The sequence below is a fragment of the Capsicum annuum genome, chromosome 6 (genome assembly GCF_002878395.1).
Source record: "Capsicum annuum cultivar UCD-10X-F1 chromosome 6, UCD10Xv1.1, whole genome shotgun sequence".
NCBI lineage: Eukaryota > Viridiplantae > Streptophyta > Magnoliopsida > Solanales > Solanaceae > Capsicum > Capsicum annuum.
Genome location: NC_061116.1, coordinates 99,527,897 through 99,549,782, shown reverse-complemented (window position 1 = coordinate 99,549,782; position 21,886 = coordinate 99,527,897).

The following is a 21,886-nucleotide window of genomic DNA, read 5'->3' as shown; positions in this document are numbered from 1 at the left end:
CTAATTTAAATATTATGATATATTATATACTGACAATATCTAAGATTTATGGAAAGACCCATCATAGGCCTATGCTCCCTACTGTTATGTGAGGGTTAAAAGAATTTCAATTTTACCTATAATCTTACATGGGTAATTTAGTTAAATGTGCAAATAGAGTTTGAAAATGAGACGTACGTGACTCAAGTTTTAATAATTGAGTGGAAGTGATAATTACTTTATTATGGATTAAGAAAGTTGAGAAAGTTTTAAAATTGCCCACAAGTTTTTATATTTATACTTTGATCCAAATGTTAAAATAATATATAATAGGAAACGGAGGGGGAAAAGGCATGTTTCTCTCTCTTCTTATCTGTTTTTGTTTTCTCTCTCTTCATGAATTTTGTTGTTCATCGTTGTTGTTACTTTATTCATCATATTTTGATTCATTATCATCATCATCTACTTCATTACCATCTTTTTCTTCTTTTTGTCGACCATTATTATTGTTTTTACCGCTACTGCTCCTACTTGGCCAATTTTTTAGGTCAAATTTTGTTTCATACATCACTTTGTCAAAACTTCATAGGTGACTTTGGTAAGTAAAATTATGATTTTTAATTGAATTCTTCATCTAGGTAACTGCTATTGTGCTATTTTTTCAACAACAGATAACACGCAAACATGAATACAACATAAGAGCCATCTGTTACGATGGAAGACTCATTTATTAAATTCATGTTTATGGTTCTATAGTGTTATAACATGAATCGAACAAATGGGTCATCTGTTACGACAGATGACTCCTCTATTACAACAGATTATTTATCTGTTACAATAGATTAGTTACCTGTTGTAATACAAGCTGAACTTGATTCCAACAGATGCATCATCTGGTGCAATAGGTAAGTCATCTATTGCAATAAGTTAGTTATCTGTTGCAACATGTCACTTATCTGTTGAATTAGCTTCAAAGTTTCTTTAGTACTTAATATCTATCCCAATAGGCTCTTTATCTGTTACAACAGATGGATAGTCTGTTGTAATATATGATTCACTTATTACAATAGATGACTCATCTATTAGAATCATCTTCAAGAGTGTAACATGAATCCTAATAGGTGAATAATCTATTGTAACTAATCACTCACTTATTGCAACATATTTTTCATATGTTGCAACAGATTTTACATCTTTTGGGGTTCAAGTTACAGTACTATGAAATCACTATTAATTTTATTATAATATTATTATTAAAAAATTTTAATAATTGACTTTATTTAGGTACCACTAATGGAGGGATCAATAACAATATGGGTAGATTGTCATGGTTAATGGATCGAGCAGATCAATCAATATGTATGGCATTGAAAGGGGGTTGAAATGGTAGAGACGATAGCTATCATAGTCTAAAGTGATGTTTCGTATGATGATTTTGTAAACTTAACCATCAACTATTGTGGACTAAATTATCAACCGAAAAAACTCGCCATTAGCTACATGCAAAGCTCCTTTGAAAATCAAAGAGTACTACCTTTCAAGATAACTGATCTAGTTCGATTGCGTGCTTATCTTAGTGATTCATCTAGGAAGGTGTTAAGGGTCTACGTGGTTGAAATGATGAGAAAGAATAAGAACCAGTATATAGAAGAAGAAGAACAACAAGACATTTTTGATAATAAGTTGGATGATCTGGACCTGAATATTCCAGATAATGATCAAAAACCTATGCCCGTTGTTGCGAGCAATACGATGCCCATTGCTACGAGCAATATGGTAAGAAGTTCTTCTCAATCGACACAGTCTGGCAATTGTCAAAACAACGAGATCGGCTTTTATAAGGGAATATCATTCAAGGGTAAGAAAGAACTTTCTATTTCTTTGTTTATTACTTTCTTGAAAAAAATTAGAGTAAAGAAGTTGATTAATTCTAGCAAAGTCTTTTCCTACAGATGTGCTAATTTGAACTACAAGTTGTGGTTGAGGGCTATAAAGTACTTAAGTTATGACAGATTCATCATTCATGTTTATGAAAAGTATCACACATGTGGTTCGGATCACATTACGGACCAAAATTCTCACGCCATGGCAGAGGTCCTCGATCAATATTTTAAGAATAAATTTCCCAATGGCAAAGGCCCTTCTGCAAGGGATATGGCCAATCAATTCCTTACGGAATTAGATGTCATGGTCAGTTATTGGAAGATATATACGGTCATGGGTATTTCCAAGGACTTGGTTAGGGGTATAGATGAGCATAGGTATGTATTCCTCGATGCCTACCATTATATGCTTGAGTTCATAAATCCTGAAAGTAAGACGGCATTGCATGTTGATAAAAATAGAAGGTTCAAGTGCTTTTTTGTATCCTATGGTGGTTGGATTCAAGGTTTTTAGTATTTTAGAAAAGTCATAGCCATTGATGGGACCTTCTTGAGGAGTAGGTATAATGAAGTTTTGCTAGTGGTGGTGGTGCACGACACAGAGAGGCACATCTTTCCTGTCGCTTTTTTGTATAGAGGACAAGGAATGTGATGCCTCATATGGATATTTTCTTGAACAAATGAAAATTTACATCGAATACACCAAAGATTTGTGCTTTATTTCATACAGGCATCCAAGTATCTCAAAGATGAGTTCAATTTTCTACACTTCAGCTCACTTTGGTTGTTGCATGAGGCATCTTGAAGATAATATTCAAAACAATTTTTACAATGAAAGGGTCATGACACTCTTTTATAGAGTAGGTAAAGCATATAATAGATATGAGTTTTTTGACCATTTTAATAAAATAATGGATATGCATCCCACCATACCGAACATCTCATACATGTCAGTTTCGACTGATGGAGTTAGGCATTTTGTCTGGCAAATAGGTACATTCTTATGAATTTAATGTCTTGTTTGAGTTACAAGTTTAGTATGATGTCGTGCTAAGTGATTGTAGACACATAATTTTGTCCGCCCTAAAAAATAATTTCCACTTATTTACCTCTCCCTACCCTACCCCCTATCTATCTTCTACCCTACCTAGCCTCACTTAACACCCCCCAATTCTCTCATCCACTTCTAACTACTATACTGCGACCTTTCTTTTTTTTCTCCAACAGTAACAATACAGTGAACATATACTTACACATTCTATCATCCTCACCATTAACCAAAAAAGAACAACAATACAACATATACCATACGCATATACACAACAACAGATTAACTGTTACACACCACTATCACTCATCTTACATATTCACACACACTTTTATTTTTTACGATGGGAAATACTCAACGCATAGACATCATCAAATATACTACGCACACACACAAAAATCTCACAAATACACACACTTATGAAAAATAAAAAAAAGAGGGAAGAGAGGTCGAGTGAATCAGAGAAAAACAGTGAAAATGAGAGCAAGAGGGATCAAATTTGAGTTTTTCCAGTGAGATTCTCACCGGAATCGACACAGTGTCTTCAAGTTAACCTACCTAGTATTAAAATCCCCAAAAAAGACTCATTTTTGTGTCGATTTTTAGGCAATACCCACTGGAAACGGGTAAATAGCAGCAGCGCCACCAGTTTATTCATCCAAGATTGATTCTAAAATCATTTAACATTGGTACTGTGTTTGGATTTAGGTTGGTTAGTTCGTCGTGGCCTGTTTTGGGTGGAAATTTCATATACCATGTTGGATTTTGTTCATTTATTGAGGTTCAGTTCAAGATTCCAATCACGGTCTTAATCGAAAGGAGAAATTTTAATTGAAAGCAATGTTAAAGTCCATTTCTCATCTCATTCTTATTATAATTTTATTGTTTGATGCTATGTGTGATGAATTCAAATTGTGTGAAGCTTGTTTCATGTGTTTTTGTAATTTTTAGATCATAAATAATAGTTGTTGATATCTATTGATCGAATGGTAAATTGAATAATTAAAAAAATTGGGTTCATTTGAGGTGGGAATCAAAAATTGATAAAAGTGGCTATCATTGTGTTTTGATTTGCTATTAGTGATTTATGTTGGAATAATCATTAATTTTCCCAAATTTGATAATATCATGATAGTCTGAAATGGATTGGCAAATGGTAGGTTGGGTAGGCAAATTTAGGGATTATGGTTTTGTTGAATGTTTGAATGTGGGTGTGAATGATTCTTTCTACTTTATCGTAAAAAAATTGAAAGTGTATTCATTTAGCCGGGGAATACCTCAAAGTCATTTATATTCATTCGCCGAGGAATGCCTTGAAGTATTATGTACACGGAGATGTTTGTGATCAAGGCCCGAGGCATCGGGTGGAGCGTAGTTTAGGATTAATGTAGGTTAGCGTAGGTTTACATATCAGTACCTTTTATTTTAGGTCTGTAATAATTGAACTGAACACTATATTTTTGGACTTTTTTTATTTTGTTTGTTTGATTGATGGTTTTATGTGGTTTATACATTTATAGTGTCAAATTAGCCGATATGCTCCACCAAGTGATCATTGTAAAACCAAGGATCTAGGGGTGCCTAACATCTTTTCCTCAATCAATAGAATTCCTTAACCGAAATCTCTGTTTGTGGATCAGTTTAAAAGAGTCAAAACCATTTTGAAAAAGGATATCTAAGGGTGACTTGGCACACCCGATTTATGTCAAGTAGCGACTCTGAGTTTTGACTTTAAAAAGTCCTTTTCAAGAAAAAGTAAGTCACCTTTGGTCACTTAATAATAAAACCCTTTCAAACTTAAAATTAATTTCTTTTTGGTTAAAAAGAGGTGTGACAGCTCTAGCGACTCTACTGGTGATTTTTCAGAATTCAATCTTATTTTCGGAGTTGTATCGGCTTAGTTTGACATTATGGGCCTATAAACATTGTTTGTGTTATCGTTTGTGCTTATTTTATCATTGTTGAGTGTCTACGTGCTCTTTGTTTACAATTTTTATCTTATGTGTTACCGCTTTATATCTGACATTATGTGTATAACCTGAGTCATTCTTTCTGCAATAAGTCTATAGTACACGTGTTGTACACGACCTCTAGTTGAGTCACCCTTATTTTAGGAGGGGGAGCCGTCGGTGTTATAGAGTGGGTAGAAAGCTTTTGTAGCCACTATCGATCATACGCTCCCCCGAACAGGCTTGTTAATGGACTCTAGCATAGGTCAACCTTTAGGTCATGCTTATCTGTATCACATTGAGACCTAGCGGGACCCATGTGGCCCTTTGTAGGAGACTCACCTCTAAAGCATCCCTACATTCTAAATATTGCATCTCTGAGGGTAACGTGGTCACTTGACGAACTAATTTGGGGAAAGCATGTGTTAGAAGTAAAGTGTGTAGACAAGAAAATGTTGAAAAAAAAAAGAGAAAAGGAAAAAGTGAGTCGAAAAGAAAAAAAAAAGAGTTTCGTAAGTTTTTAGAGTTCTTTATGGCTTTTGATTTTTTTTTTCTTTATCACAATCACAATCCAAAAATTCTAAAGATTTTTAACCTTTCGCACTCATTTTCTCAAAAAACATCAAAAAGATTTTCCTTTTGTTCCTTTACCATGCATTTATAATTTGAAAATTTAAAAAAAAAAAATCAAATAGGAGATTTTTATAAAAGAGAAAAATTCAAAAAAAGATGGTAGAAGTTTTGTTCTTTTCATATAACAAAAATACCAAAAAGATTTTTCTTTCATAGTTGGTGTCATTTTTATGTGAAGTGTCAAATTGAAAACTCAAAAAAGATTTTATTGATTTTTTTTAATTGTCTGTCTTTGGTCGTGTCTCTTAAGTGGGGTCAATCTGTTAGTTAATTTTTAATTATCCAATCTGGACGAACTACGCACCCCTAATTCTCCTCTTTTGGGAGTGAGATACATAGGCAGCCTATTGTGGGTTCGGGAATCTTATTTAAAAAATTCAAAAATAGATTTTCTTCACTCTTCACTTAGAGTAGGTGCTTCATATACATCTTTAAAAGAAAACCACAAAAAAAAAATTCTTTAATAGTTTTAAGTTTCATTTTCATATGAAATTCAAAATTAAAAACCCAAAAAAGATTTTTCTTTGGTAATCATAGGTTTCACTTTGTATAGGGATGTTAAAAGTGAAAAATTAAAAAAAAAAAAAATTGCCAATTCTTTTGCCAATTTGCTATTTTTCTTTTCTTCTCAATGTATCAAGAAAAAGAAAATAAAAGAGTTTGATCGGCCATTTTTTGACCAAACTTCACGAACTACGTACACCTGTTTCGTCTCTCTCAAGAGTGAGATACGTAGGTTCCCTTCTTGGGCTCGGTGATCTTTTTCAAAGAAAACGGAAAAAAAGAGTTTTTGAAAAAGTATTGCACTCTAAAACATTTGTTACCTCTTGTTCAGTTAGTTTAAGGTGGTTGGTTTGTGGCATCCTGACTGGTCCTCCATATTATACCAAATCCAAGAAAGGGTTAGTTGTGTCCAACAACGATATAGAGAGTGACATCATGAAACAAACAAAGAGTCAAGAAAATGAGAGTTTAAAGCAAGAAATTATGAGTTTGAGGAAACAAATAATGGAAATGTATCAAGTTTGGGCTAGTGGATTGCCTTCTCCTCCATTCCCCACTATTGACCCTACAAATACCTTGAATTCTCTATCACAATTGTAAAGACAGTTTCCTACTATTGTTGATGCACCACAGCATGCCTCAGAATCCATTCCAAGCCCAAAGCGTCCCATGCTTCCATCACTCATTCTCTAGCCCTTCAGTATAAATCTACCATATTGACAACACCATATACTATCTGTGCTCTTGTTACTCAACCTTCTGTTGAGTCTCCCACTTTGGCTGTCAATCCAACGGTTACTTTTTCCCACGTCGCTAGTAAATACATGTTCAATACTCTTGATGATCATTGTTATATTCCAGAGCCCACATCAATATTAATTAGACCACCAAAATTTCTTAACAAGAAGCCTAGGGATAATTTTACACCAATTGGAGAGCCGTATGCCAGTTTATTCCAGAAATTAAGAGAGTTAGGCATGATTATTCCACTCCTTGAGCATACTTTTATTCCTTGTTCAATAAATTTTGATCCTAATGTACAATGCACGTATCATTCTGATGCTCAAGGTCATAGTATTGACGATTGTCGGGATTTGAAAAGTGAAATTAAAATGATGATTCAAGATAGATCAATTATCGTGCAGAACATTGATAATGAGGAAAGCTCTAGTCATGCTGATATGTAAATCAGTGGCTAAGATATCAGGCTAAGAAATTGAGAAGTCACCCCTCTCCCTACTAGAAAGAGGTTTGATCATTTGTTTTGTTTTATTTTCTGTTATCTGAATTATTTTAGGATTGTAGTTCAGGATCTATCTTGTTTTTTCCCTTTGTTGTTATGTTTAAACCCTTCTATCTTTTATTTAAATTAAATGGAGTGTCCCTTTTTTGTTGTGTTTTAACTAGGTGTTGTTTATTTTCTTTATGTAGTACATTTTATGTTGATTCTAGTGATATGACATGCTAGCAAAATTTTCAGCCAGATCTTAAAATCCAGTTTAAGAATGAACATTGAATCAGAGGGTTAAAGTTAGAAAAAAAAGAGCATCTGAGAAAATAGATAGAGTGTTGAAGCATTTGGTGATCAATTTAAAGACTTCTTTAAATATTTAGGCAATTATTTTTTGGAATCACAAGAATAACATGGTCATCAATTAAAAGACATATCTCAATTAGGTCAAATAGTGGATGTGTGATCCTACATCAAAAGGAATAGAAAAATTAGCTCCACGAAAGCATGATTCATTCGATGTGAGAAGTGTACAACAAAAGTGGAGTTTGTAGAAGAATTAGCGACACACAGGATCAGTTAAAGCTAGTGCTGTAAAAATGTCACATATGATCTTCATCTCCCACTTTCAAATTGCATGGTTTGTACTTCCATTCTCAAGGATTGATATGATGAAAGCATTTCATTCTGCTATCCAAACATTATGTCATCCTTTGTTTACCCATTTGAGCTTTAATTCTATTTTTCTTCTATACACCTCTTTTTGAATCAAGATAGAGTCAGCAAAACTCAAAACAAAAGTGTCGAGCAAAGAATAGAGTCAGCAAATTTCAAAAAAAAAAAAGAGAAAAATGTGTCCAAAAAGAAAGAGATGAGTGTTAAGAAAAATAGAGTTAAAAAATATTTCAAAGAGAAAAAGAATCAATCAAAAGAAAAAAGAAATCAAAGTCAAGCAAAGAAACAAGTTGTCAGAACTACGCGTGACCTGATTCTCCTCTCTCGGGAGTGAGATACGTAGACTGCCTTACTCCGGGTTCGGTCAAACTAAATAAATAATTAGAATTGCCTAATCAAAAGAAACTGAGGCATGAGTTAATTTTCATTATTTGAGTCGATTCCAAAAGTTGTAAGTCCCTCCCCACTTCAAGTGTCGTTTGGGCCTCATGTCATCCTTTATTTCGAACCATATCCAAAATCTAAGTTACAACCAAAGAAAAAGCTTCAGATCAATCTTTAGAAATGTTAAGGCTAAGAATGCAATGGATGTGATGATGCATTTGGGTACTATTTGTCTTCTGTAGCATAAAGAACTAGGTGCGAAATAAAAATGAGAGAGTCTTATTGGTGAAATCCCTCATGGACACCATAAGACGATGGTAAGTTGAGAGAGATAAAAATGAGATAGTCTTATCAGTGAAAACCCTCTCGGGCACTGTAAGATGACTGTGAGTTGAGAAAAATAAAAATAAGAGAATCTCATTGGCGAAAAACCTCTCGGATACCATAAGGCAATGGTGAGGTAATAAAAAAATGAGAGAGGCTTATTGGAGAAAACCATTCAAGGCGCCACTAAACGAATGAGGTCTTCGAATGCAATTGGCCCAAGGAAGCAACTCAGTTTTAGGGTCATTAACTCAACAACAATTTATGAGAGTTTTGGATGGAAAAATCAAGCAGTTTAATCTGATATGCATGTCATAATCATTAGAATTGACTGTCATTTCCAGATAAAATTTTCTTTTATCTTTTTTAATGGGGACATTCATTGTCATTTTTTTCTTTTCTATAGTTATATTTTTATTTTCTTGAGTCAGTTAATCAAATAAAACAAAAATTATTGTCATTTTTATCTTGTCTTTGAGTCTAGTCCATGTCAAAATAAGTGAGAAAGGATTTCAAAACTGGCTACCAGATTTTTCAATTGCATAAAACAAGACAAAAGGCCAGCACATGAAAGGGATATGATTGTGAGCTGAAATAAGGCATGCAAAAGTTTTGTCACCAGAAAAGTCTGGGAACTTATGAAAATACCAAAGTTTAAAGGGTTTATCCGAGAAGCATGGTAAAGCAGAGATACTGTGTTTCTTTCAGAGTCACTCTTACTAATCTGAGTTTGGGTCAATGATGTGATAGAGCGGGGGAAAGTGCTAGCAATCAGAAATAAAATAAAGGAAATAAACACTGGAGAAGGTGTCGGGACAACCAAGTACTGCAAGCCACCACTAAGTTTTTAACTAATAAATTTTCTTTGTTGAAACAGAGGCAAATTCGCTTCACTTAATTCAGCGACTGTTGGAAAAGCACATCCGGTGATATTTACTTTATGTTCAGGAACCTCCTGGAAAATGGAAACTTACTTTATGTTCAGGACCCTCCTGGAAAATGAAAATTTATTTTATGTTCAGGACCCTCCTGGAAAATGGGAATTGATATTTTGTTCAGGACCCTCTTGAAAAATGAGAATTTACTTTCAGTTCAGGACCCTCCTTGAAAATGCGAATGTACTTTATGTTTAGGACCCTCCTAAAAAATAAAAATCTACATTATGTTCAGGACCCTCCTGGAAAATAGAAATTTACTTTCAGTTCAAGACCCTCCTGAAAAATGGGAATTTATTTTATGTTCAGGACCCTCCTGAAAAAAATGAAAATTTATTTTGTGTTCAGGACCCTCCTGGAAAACGGAAATTTACTTTCAGTTCAAAACCCTACTAAAAAAATGATAATTTATTTTATGTTTAGGACCCTCCTGAAAAATAAATATTTATTTTTTGTTCAGGACCCTCCTGGAAAATGGAAACTTACTTTATGATCAGGACCCTCCTGAAAAATGGGAATTTAATTTATGTTTAGGTCCCTCCTAGAAAATAAAAACTTATTTTATGTTCAGGACCCTCCTGGAAAATGGGAATTTTATTTATATTCAGGACCCTCCTAGAAAATGAGAATTTACTTTATGTTCAGGACCCTCCTAAAAAATAGGAATTTACTTTCAGTCAGGACCCTCCTGAAAAATGAGAATTTATTTTATGATCAGGACCCTCCTGAAAAATGGAAATTTACTTTTTGTTTAGGACCCTCCTGGAAAATGAAAACTTACTTTATAATCAGGACCCTCCTAAAAAATGGAAATTTAATTTATGTTCAGGTCCCTACTGGAAAATGAGAATTTACTTTATGTTCAAGACCCTCCTGGAAAATGGGAATTTATTTTATGTTTAGGACCCTCCTAAAAAATGAAAATTTACTTAATGTTCAGGACCCTCCTGGAAAATGGGAATTTACCTTATGTTCAGAACCCTCCTGGAAAATGAAAATTTACTTATGTTCGGGACCCTCCTGGAAAATGAGAATTTACTTTATGTTTAGGACCTTCCTGGAAAATAGGAATTTATTTTATGTTCAGGACCCTCCTGGAAAATGAGAATTTTATATTCATGACCCTCTTGGAAAATGAAAAATTTATTTTATGTTCAGGACCCTCTTGGAAAATAGAAATTTACTTTATTCCCAGGACCCTCTTGGAAAATGGGAATTTACTTTATATTCAGGACCCTCCTAAAAAATGATAAATTTACTTTATGTTAGAGACCCTCCTGAAAAATGGGAATTTACTTTATATTCAGGACCCTTCTAAAAAATAGGAATTTATTTTATATTCAGGACCCTTCTGAAAATGAGAATTTACTTTATGTTCAGGACTCTCCTGAAAATCGGAATTTATTTTATGTTCGGGACCCTCCTGGAAATGGATATTTACTTTATGTTCAGGACCCTCCTGAAAAATGAGAATTTACCTTATGTTCAAGTCCCTCTTGGAAAATGGGACTTTACTTTTAGAAAAAGAAAATCTTTCTTTGTCATAACATATGTTTTGGATGATTTTTCTTTCTAGTTTTAGTGTACTTTCAGGAGCCCACCTGGAGAACAGGGTAATGAAATTAAAAGTCAGGAGCCCACCTGAAGAACAGGGTGATGAAATTAAAAGGTGATGAAATAACTAGTTAGAAGCCCACCTGGAGAATAAGGTGATTAAATCAAAAGTCAAATAACAAGGTGAATAAATAGAAAGCCAAGCAACAAGGTGAAAAATTACAAATCAGGAGTCCGCCTGAAGAATAGGGTGAAGAATTTGGAATCCAGGTTCAAGTTCAGAGATACCACCTGCAGAACATGGCCATATTTGAGTTCATCTCCAACACCAAATTTTGTATGGAGAAAGAATCTATCTTTATGTTCAACCGAAAGAAGATCAGATCTTTTGTGACTTTTGAAAGCATCGGAGACCCAAGACAAGAATCGAGAGATGTTGTATAGATAGTTTTTTTGTAATGTCATTTATCTTTGTAACTTATAATTTCATTTTGATGTAAAGACAAGGTCGCGGATTAGGACCTCACTCGACTCTCCAGCTCAGTATAGTCCTTTTTTTTTTCAACCGAAAGTAAAATAATTTGACATAAATAAAGATATTGAAATCGGTGTACCATTTTTTGCAACAGACAGGTTATCTATTGCAACAGATTACCCATCTAATACAACTAGTGCAACAGATGGGTAATCTATTGCGACAGACGATTCATATTTCACAACAGATTACCCATTCATTGCTTTGGTTCTCTGAACCCGACTAAACATATTACCCATCTACTACAAATTATGCAATAAATGGGTAATCTGATGTAATATATATTTAATCTGTTGCCACATATGAATTATCTGTTGTGACAAAAAGATCATCTATTGTATAAGTTGTCTCTATTAACATGTAACCCAACTGACTGCAAATTATTATATAGTTTAAATGTATCTATATTTTTTATAGGTTGTGCATCCATAGATCGTTCCTACTAAGTAAGAGTTGGGGATGACTTCTTTTATTACTCTAGGTCTTATTGACTGTAAATTATTTGACATACTTTATTTTTTTGCCAGTTACTTTAACTATTTTTTTGTTTTGTAGGGTTTTCATGCTGCTATTTTTGAGTTGTTACCAAATACTGAGGTTAGAAGGAATGCTAGACATATCTTGTCCAAATGGAGTCAGGTATGGAATGAAGAGTCAAATGGTGATACAACAATCCCTGCTACACAAGGAATCAAGAATCAACTACCTCTTAAAAGAAGTGAAAATATTGGACAGAAGAGGGGAAGAGTTGCAGGTACAGAAGATGTTGGAGAAGGTTGATCAAAAAGGGATAAGAATGCTGGATTTGGGATCTACACAAGTGCAAAGGGCACCCAAATGCTGAATGTAAGTTTACTTCAACTTTGTTTCTTTAAAAAAAAAGTAAATGGCTAAGTATATATACTAAAAATGTTTTTCCTTTTTTCTCAAAAAAATAGCCAGGGACATCAAGCCAGAGGATCCTACAAACTAGAGCAACTTACAGGATCAAAATTCTACAGGAGTTGATCTTGGTTATAAGCCTAGAGGCTTGAGATGGAAAAATAGAGATGCAGTCAGCACAAATCAATTGCAGTAGATGGCCAAGAAGAAGAAGAAGAAGAAGTAGCCAAGAAGTTCTCATGTTGATTATGTGTGCATTTTGTTCTGTAATTTGGAATACCAAATAAACAATTAGTTTAAGTTGTTCCTTTGAATTTGCTAGTAATGAATAGTAGTAACAATTAGTTTCTTAGATTTTAAAGTTTGTTAATACAGATTATGCAAACTTTGAGATCAATATGGAGCTATTTTTTGGATGTTACTTTGAGCTCAATTTAGAGCATATTTATGAAGCTGACTATTTTGTAGGTTTGGGCTCAATTTGAAGCATATTTATTAATTTGTATTGATATTAGTTTGTGATCAATGTGAATCATGTACAAGAAAGTGATTTTGGTGCAACTTTGATATGTTGCTTGTCTACTTTGACAACACTTTTTACTGTACCAGTAGCAATTATACCATGAAAAGTTCAGCAATAAACTTTGCTATTAAGAATATTTAAGGCCAAGCCAAAATAAAATTTTCATTTCATTAAAAGGAAGAAATGTTACATGGCCAATAGTACACAAAAACTGCACCTAAATAACGGCCAAATACACATCAAAATAGTACATCTAAACCATCATAAAATCAATAATTTTGGTATATCACACCAGTAGTAATTACACCTTGAAAAGTTCAGCAATTACACTTGAATATCCATGTGCCCAACAACACCAAACCAGAAGAAAATACACCACCATAAAAATTTTAGAAATTAGGCTTGAATATTCATGTGTCCAACAACACCAAACCAGTAGCAATAACGCCAACAATGTAGTATCTTCTTGCTCGATTTTGTTTCTCTTCAAAAGCCTTGACTTTCTTTAACAAATTCCAGATTACATGATTTGCTTGTGAAGAGTGTCGTTCTTCATACCAATTAAAGTAATCACATCCATCCAATTTCTATAAAAATAAGACCATAACTATAAAATAATTATAATTCAATAATTATTCAACTAATTAAATAAAATAAATATTATCTTTGAAATCTTATAAGTAAAAAACCTATGACCTGAATTTTATTGAGTCCAAGAAGTCTTCAGTAGAGCTTCATGTCTACACTTACAATATAAAAAATATTTATCACAAAAAACAATGGAATATGAGCTCGACATTGTCGAGCTCAGTGGGAAAAAATGAAAAAAAAATAAAGAAAAACCAAATACAAATAATTTGAAGAATTTAGATAGAAAAAAAAAACGATGATGAAGAAGAAGATTTGGGAATTTAGGGTTAAATTTTAGGAAGAAGATGAATATATAAGACAATGAGAGAAAATAACCATAGGGGGCCAAATCAGATGCCAAGTCAGCAAAAATTGAGGTTCAACGCGCCTTGGATGCATAAATTGCACGCGAATTGTCAATAGGGAAAAAAGTGCCAAACTGATATATTTGATGCCTATTTTAGGTGTTTAAAATAAACGCTGTCTACTTGAGGTGCCAAAGTGAAAGATCACTACAACTTTAGGTGTTTATCGATGGGTTTCGCCTTTTTTATTTCAAGGCACTTCACTTTACATGAAGTGGCAATTTTTTATGTGTAATGAAAGTTGAATTTTTTATAATGCAACAGATTATCTATATGATGTAATAGATATTCTATCTTTTCTGACAGATAGTTTATCTATTGTAATAGGTTGGTTATCTGTTGCATTATGCTGATGTTTCTATCTAGGTCTATCTGTTGCAACAATGGAAAGACTTGTTTGATAATTTCCAATAGATGACCTATATGTTGCAACATATGTCTAAATCAATTTGATATTTTCCAACAGATATGTCGCCTGTTGCAACAGATACCTTATCTGTTGTGATATTTGAATCTAGTATTTTATTTCAATTAATTAGTTTAAATCTAAGAATAAAATAAAATTTATAAACAACATAAAATAAATCGAAGCCTTTAAAAATTTCATGAAATAAATCAACATATAAATGAAATATAAGAAAATTATTATGGGTACAAATCTCAACAAATAAATTAACAATTTAAGATTTTATGCCAACAATTCCGAAGGAGGGGTGAGGTTATTACTTTGACAGACTCAAGCTATAAAGATCTACTCAATATAGATAAGTTGTTCTTTATTCGGTGCTATATAATTTAGCTTTGGTCGTCGTGGATCTTTAATGTCGCTTGCATATAATTTATGTGCTTTCGCTTCTTCGTATCTTCATAAAAAGAGTAGCATATTGTCAATATTGTTTAGCAGTAGCTTCTACTGTGACATCCACCTGGAAAGCCAGAATTGTCAATGTTGATCACACAGATACCAAAAAAAGAAAAGGACAACTCATCTATTTTAGCAAACAGATTATCTTTCTGTTGTAATATATGAATCATCTGTTGGGACAAATTAAAATATGAGGAAGGTATGTATTATAATTTCCAATGGATGAACCATCTATTGCAACAAATGACTCATCTGTTTGGAAAAACTAAAACAGTAGGAAGTCTTAATTTAATTTGTTCTAATGATGACTCATCTATTGCAGCAGATAAGTCATTTGTTGGTACAAATAAAAATGGTACCAAGAGCTATTTAATTTTCTAAAATAGAAGAGCTATATGTTGCAACACATATTGCATTTGATGCAATAGGTTAGTCAATTATTGCAACAGATGTATATATCTATTTGTTAATTTTCAACAGATGTATCATCTGATGAAATAGATATATATGTTTCTGTTTGTTAGTTGGAACAGATGATATATATTCACCTTCGTCAACTCATGTTTCTCTTCTGTGACCCTTGTACATTGCTTAATAGTACAATATAAAGACAGAAGGGTTGTAATTTTGCTTTTTTGGATGCTTGATAATGCATTGAAAATTACTTTTCTTCTTCTCTTAGCCTTAATTTCTAATGAAGTGGATGGATATGAAATCCTCTTTTATGGAATGATACCCCTCTTAGATGCCAATTCCTTTACAAAAGCAGTTAATGCATTAATAGCATTAATCACTACATCATATTTTGCCTTGCAGTTTTGACATTTGCATGCAAACATTCACTAGAAGGGGCAAAACCTGTATACCCAGTATGATCATACTCATAATGGTTTGTTTTAAAAACTATAAGAGGAGCGTCATTAGCCCCAACAGCAGCACCACGATCACCACCAATAGCTCCATCACTACTAACACCATCAATAATAATATGCCCACCTTCCAAAGTTGTTTTTCATGTGATGGGTGTTGCTCCAAATAATTTCAGTTTTATTCTGTCAATGACCTTAGGGTCCGATAAAATTTGTATAGACCGTAAGGTAAGAGAAATGGAATCTTTAACTCTCGATTGGTCGGAACAACCAACGAATGCACAATCTAACATAAATCAGTACATATATTAGAATGATAATTAGATCATTCAAGAAAATCATTAATTAAAATAAAAACTTAATTAGAATTAGACTTACTGCATCTTTCGGGGGGTTGAAGAGATCAAGAAATTTTGCATTTTTATCAGCTTTGGTCGACAACCATCTCAGGATTCTTGGACCGAAAACTTTTTCCTCGTAGTTCACTTATTGTCTCAAATAAGGAATGGCTTCAAATGCCCAAGCCTATAAAATAACGTCAATAAATCAAAAGCATTATTAAATAAAAAAAAAGAATCATATCATAATAAAAGAAATATTTACCATGAAAGCTCACGGAAAGCCATATAAGTTGACTGTCTTCAATGTCAACGGAGTCATCAAATATTTGACAGTCATTTTGAAGCTTTCATAACCCTAAGGAAGCTGTTAAATACGTCAACATCCTCGGATAGCCTTATTAAACCAATTGGTATGTTGTTGTTAACGACTCTCTCCCAAAGAATATTATGTACAAACTAAACCAAGCACAATAATTGTTTGTCCTTCTTTGAAAGTCTTTTACCTTTCAATGCTTCGATCAAATTTTTATTTTTAAAGCTTGGACCAACAAGGGACACCAAGTCCTCATGATCACTTGAGTTGCATTTGCCTTTTTTGGGTGTGCGGGGTGCTTTTTGGTGTTAGAATAGGTATAACTTGAGAAGGAGAAAAAGAATAATATTTTAGTCCAGTAACTATGGAAAACTCCTTCCAACCAAAACAAACAGGCATGCCACAGTAATTTATCCATACCTCATCCATCTTAACTTTATTTTCATACATAAACCTACGCTTGAGAAGATCATATACCATTTTTTATTTGGAAACGAGCATTATTGTCCTTCGGCAAATCAAGATATTGCTCAAAGCAGCTGTCCCTGAAATAAGCATCCAAATTTTATTCTCAAAGTATTTTTTTGAGGCTTCGAATAATTTTTCCATGGCTGACTTAACCACAAAATTACCTATTAAATCTGTGACACCATCATACTGCATTTTTACAGGACAACTATCAATGCTGAAGGTTTTGACCAACTCTTAGATGGAAGGGCTATTAGCATTTGGATCATATCTTTTGAAATATTCCTCCTCCCCATGTTCATTATCTTCTGCTTCTGATTGAGATAACACTTGTAAAGCAAGCTCATAGAGTGGTAGATGTAGCCTAGTTTCTTCACTTATTCCTTTACTTGGACTTGATTCGATTTTTTTTCTTTTGGGAGTTATATTATCTAAAATTAACAGAAACATAAAATAGATTATAGTTGATTAATGCATCATTAAAAAATGATAACAGTAAATCTAACATGTACAACAGTAAAATAACAATTCTAATAGATCACACATTTGTTGCACCAGATAGGTTATCTGTTGCAATATATAGCTAACTTATTGCAATGGATGAGTACTCTGTTGCAATAATAAAAATAAATCACTCTTCTGTTGAAATAGATGACTGGTTTGTGCAACTAATTATATATCTGTTGCAACATATGAGTGATCTATTGGAACTGTTATCAACGGTCAATATTGTTTAGATTTCTTCCAACAGAAAGGTCGTCTATCACAACAGATGAATGATCAATTAGAAAAATCAAGTCTTCAACATGTCCTATTGGAATAGTTGATAGGATTTTATCCAATAGAAGGTTTTTCTATTGCATCAAATGATTAATCTATTGTATTAGATTTTTAATCCGATGGTAAATATGTTGCATCAGATAGTTAATCTATTGCATCTGATTTTTAATCAGATGGTTTCTCTGTTGCATCCAATGGTAAATCTGTTGCATTAGATGATTAATTTGTTACATCATATAGTTAATCTGTTGCCTTAAATTTTTAATTCGATGGTAAATTTGTTGCATCAGATGATTAATCTATTGCATCAGATTTTTAATTTGATGGTAAATTTGTTGCATCATATAATTAATCTGTCGTATCAGATTTTTAATTTGATAGTAAATCTGTTACATCAGATGGTTAAACTGTTGCATTAATTTTTTAATCTGATAGTTTCTCTGTTATATCAAATTGTAAATCTGTTGCATTAAATGGTAAATCAATTGCATCAGATAGTAAATCTATTGCATTAGATGGTTAAACTGCTGCATCAGAAGGTTAATCTATTGCAGAAAAATAGTAGCATGATTTTGTTCACTAAAACAACAGCAATATCACCATTTTTATCAAGAACAGGAACAAATCAACCCAGCAACGGGCATAACACCAAAAATACCAACATCGTTGTTTGTATCTACAAACACAAACAACAAATATCAAACTTCAAAAAATGCAACAAACAACAAAAAATCATATTTCAATCCAAAAAAAGAAGAGAAGAGAAGAAATACCAAAAATTAGAATTTTATTCAGACCACATTTCAAATTAAAGAAAGAATTATTAAAATTGTTAATCAATACTAAAAGAGAAGTTGACTCAAGTTCCTCTTTTTTTTCAAAACTAAAAGGCCATAATTTTTTACCTGTGAAAGAAGAAAAGGGACGATGAAGAACTTGAAGTTGTTATGGCCAGAGAGCAAGGCTGTAATGTTGATTGATGGCTGAATGTCGAAAAGGAACACGAAGTCCAAAGAGAAGAAATACCAGAAATTAGGATTTTATTCAGACCGCATTTCAAATCAAAGGAACAAATATTAAAATTGTTAACCAATACTAGAAAAGAAGTTAGCTCAAGTTCCTCTTTTTCTTCAAAACTAAAATGCCATAATTTTTTTACTTGTGAAAGAAGAAAAGGGACGATGAAGAACTCAAAGTTGTTGAGGCCAGGGAGCAAGGCTATCACTCGATTGATGGTTGAAAGTCGAAAATAAACTCGAAGCCCAACTATTTATCGCCGGAGGTTGAAGTCAACAGAGATTAAAGGGAGAAATTTGCAGAAATGTTGATTGGGAGAAACTATCCAGAGAGGGGGAGACTGTTGATTTGGAGATGAGAGGGGTATGGATTGATTTGTATTTTTAAAAATATTAATCAAGTTCCCAATTAATCTAATCAAGTTTTTTTATTATGTTTAACCTTTTAATTCGATCAATATCACCAATCCTTCATTCAAGACTTAAATGACACCTTTCCTTCAATTTTCTCATCTTACATTTAGATAAATGTCAAACTTCCATTCTAGGATGTGCATATTTTCGGTAATTAGATGTTATCCTTTGTAGGAGAAGAATAGCATTAATTGGGTAGTATATTATACTTCATAGTTCAATTCAAATATAGTAGTTTGAGTAGTGCTACTCCACTCATATACAAGACGTGGAATTAATGAAAACAAATTGACAATAATGACTGCTTCATACTTGGATGCATGTATGCTATCTTCGAAGCCTATTATGGCTGGTTTTTTATACCAATTGTAGGGGGTTGCGGATTAAGCGCGGTAACTTTACTAGGAAATAAATAGTTATTAAGTAACTTTACTAGGAAATAAATAGTTATTAAGTAATAAGTATTTATTTTTAAGTAGATTATTAAGTGTATATTATTGGTTGGTTTATTTTTCACTTTTATCTTCTTGACTTAAGATGTTTTATTAATTCATATTCTAAATTTGATATTATCATAATTAAATTATCTAATGTTTTAGGATCTTCGTTAGTACTATATAATCTTTTGTATTCTAGGTATATAATTTAGTTTCGATATCTTTTAATGATTTATTCTTTTCGTAAGATGTATTCATTAATTTGTGTAGTTTATTATTTTATCCTATTGAAATTTTAGCAATTTCTGTGTAGTATTTTATTCTAACTTTGCTATATTCAATGTGTAGGTTTATGTTCTTTATCTGATTAACTAGTATTTGTTGTTCATGTATAGGTAATTTTTTATATGTATTAAATAATTTTTCGTATGTATTAAATAAATCATTATCTGTATCTTCTTTTTCTAAGGTTAATTTCATTTTAAGTAATTTTTCTTCTAGTTGTCTTTTTTTTATTTCAAGTTGATTTTTGTAATTAACTTCTTCATATATCCAATTTTGTGTTTCTCTAATTTTTTTTATATTCTAACATTTATTTATTCTGAATAGTATCCATCTGAATCTAAGTAATATTGATGTTCATAATATATGCGTAAGTTTTCTATATTGTTTAATAATTCTTCCTCTTCATAATCTTGTAATTTTTCCCATATTATTTTCTTTATGTCTATAATTTCTATATTTCTAAGTATATATAAAACAAGTATTTTAATATCATATGTCATTTAAGTTCGATTAAATGCTTTTTCATAATATTTTTTAGTTGTTTGTTTTAGTCTAAGTAATTCTTGCATATTTTCATTAAGGAATTCTATATATTTTATATTGTTAGTTTCCATGTATTTATCTAATTTGTTTTCATTTGTTTTTCTACTAACTGTATATTTTTCATATCTTTTTTCCAAAATTCTAGATATATGTGATTTATCATAGTTGATGCATACGTAAATATTTGTAAGAGTAATTAGGTGCGTGTGGTATGTAATTTATTCTAGCTATATAATCTTTACTGAATATTTTTTCTAATATGATTTTTCTTATATCTATTATTCCTATATCCTTAATCACATACAAAATAAGTATTTTAAATTTATCTACCATTACATCAGATAAATAATTATTTATTTTCATAAAATTGCTATTTTCAAAATATTCTCTTCAATCATATACATAACAAAATATGGTCATCTTAGATTACTATATACTAGATTATTCTTAAATAACATGTTCTTTGGTCACTATTAGCATGGTAATCTGGATACTTTTCCCTTAAACAACGCCTCTACTCTGGTTACTCCCCACCACGGCTTCTTGCCTCATTGGTTTCACCTTTAGGATGGCATAGTTCTTAGGAATTTTTCTCCGTTTCCACTTTGCTAATAAACTTCTTAACATCTTATTCTTCGAATAATTCTACTATAAAGTAACTAACATGAATTTATTTTATCATACCATGATTGTTGGAAATTATGAATTTAACTATTCATAATCATAAATAAATATAACTGTTTGGGTAGGTTTGATATTTCTAAGCTTTGTTCCTCCATAGCTTTTTCCATTGAAATATACCTGTTTTTTAATAACTAAGCAAAATATTTGTTGTAGACAAGAGAGAGTATTTTTGCTTCAACTCATGAAGGCTTGCCTTGCTATGCCTTCGGTTCATCTTATTTATAGACTGTAACTTTACAAGAGTATTCCTATTTTTACATGTTTCTAAAAAAATCTTTTAAAAAATCATCTACCTAATCTACTTTACTTTACAAAAGTCTTCTAATAAGACAAAAGTTATTAATTCCTAGACTAATAATAGTTAAAAACCTATACAAAAGATTCCAATAATTTATGTAAAGCAAATTATGAAAGTTTACATGTCGCTTTCACAATTTAATAGCTTGTCTTCTATTATTACTCCGTTGATATCTTCTCTTTGTCGTATCTGCTGCTTTTACATATCTCCATTATTGCTTCTTATCTTGTATCTTCCAGCTGGCGTTCTTATCTTCTTGGTTGATTTTTTTTCTATTCTAGCTGAACTTCTGGGATATCATTATCTCCTCCATTACATTTTGAACATTTATGATCTGGATATTTATGTCCAATTGTCTTGAAATATCTGGTTAATAATTCTTCTGAAATGAATTTTTCTCTGATAGCTCTGGCGATATGTTCCGTCTCTGGTTTGAGCAACGTCAGAATCCATTGCCTAATAGTTTTCATATTTGTTTCTCATAATTCCTTTGAATTTGAATATATTAGTACATGATTTCTTGAATAATAACTCCATAT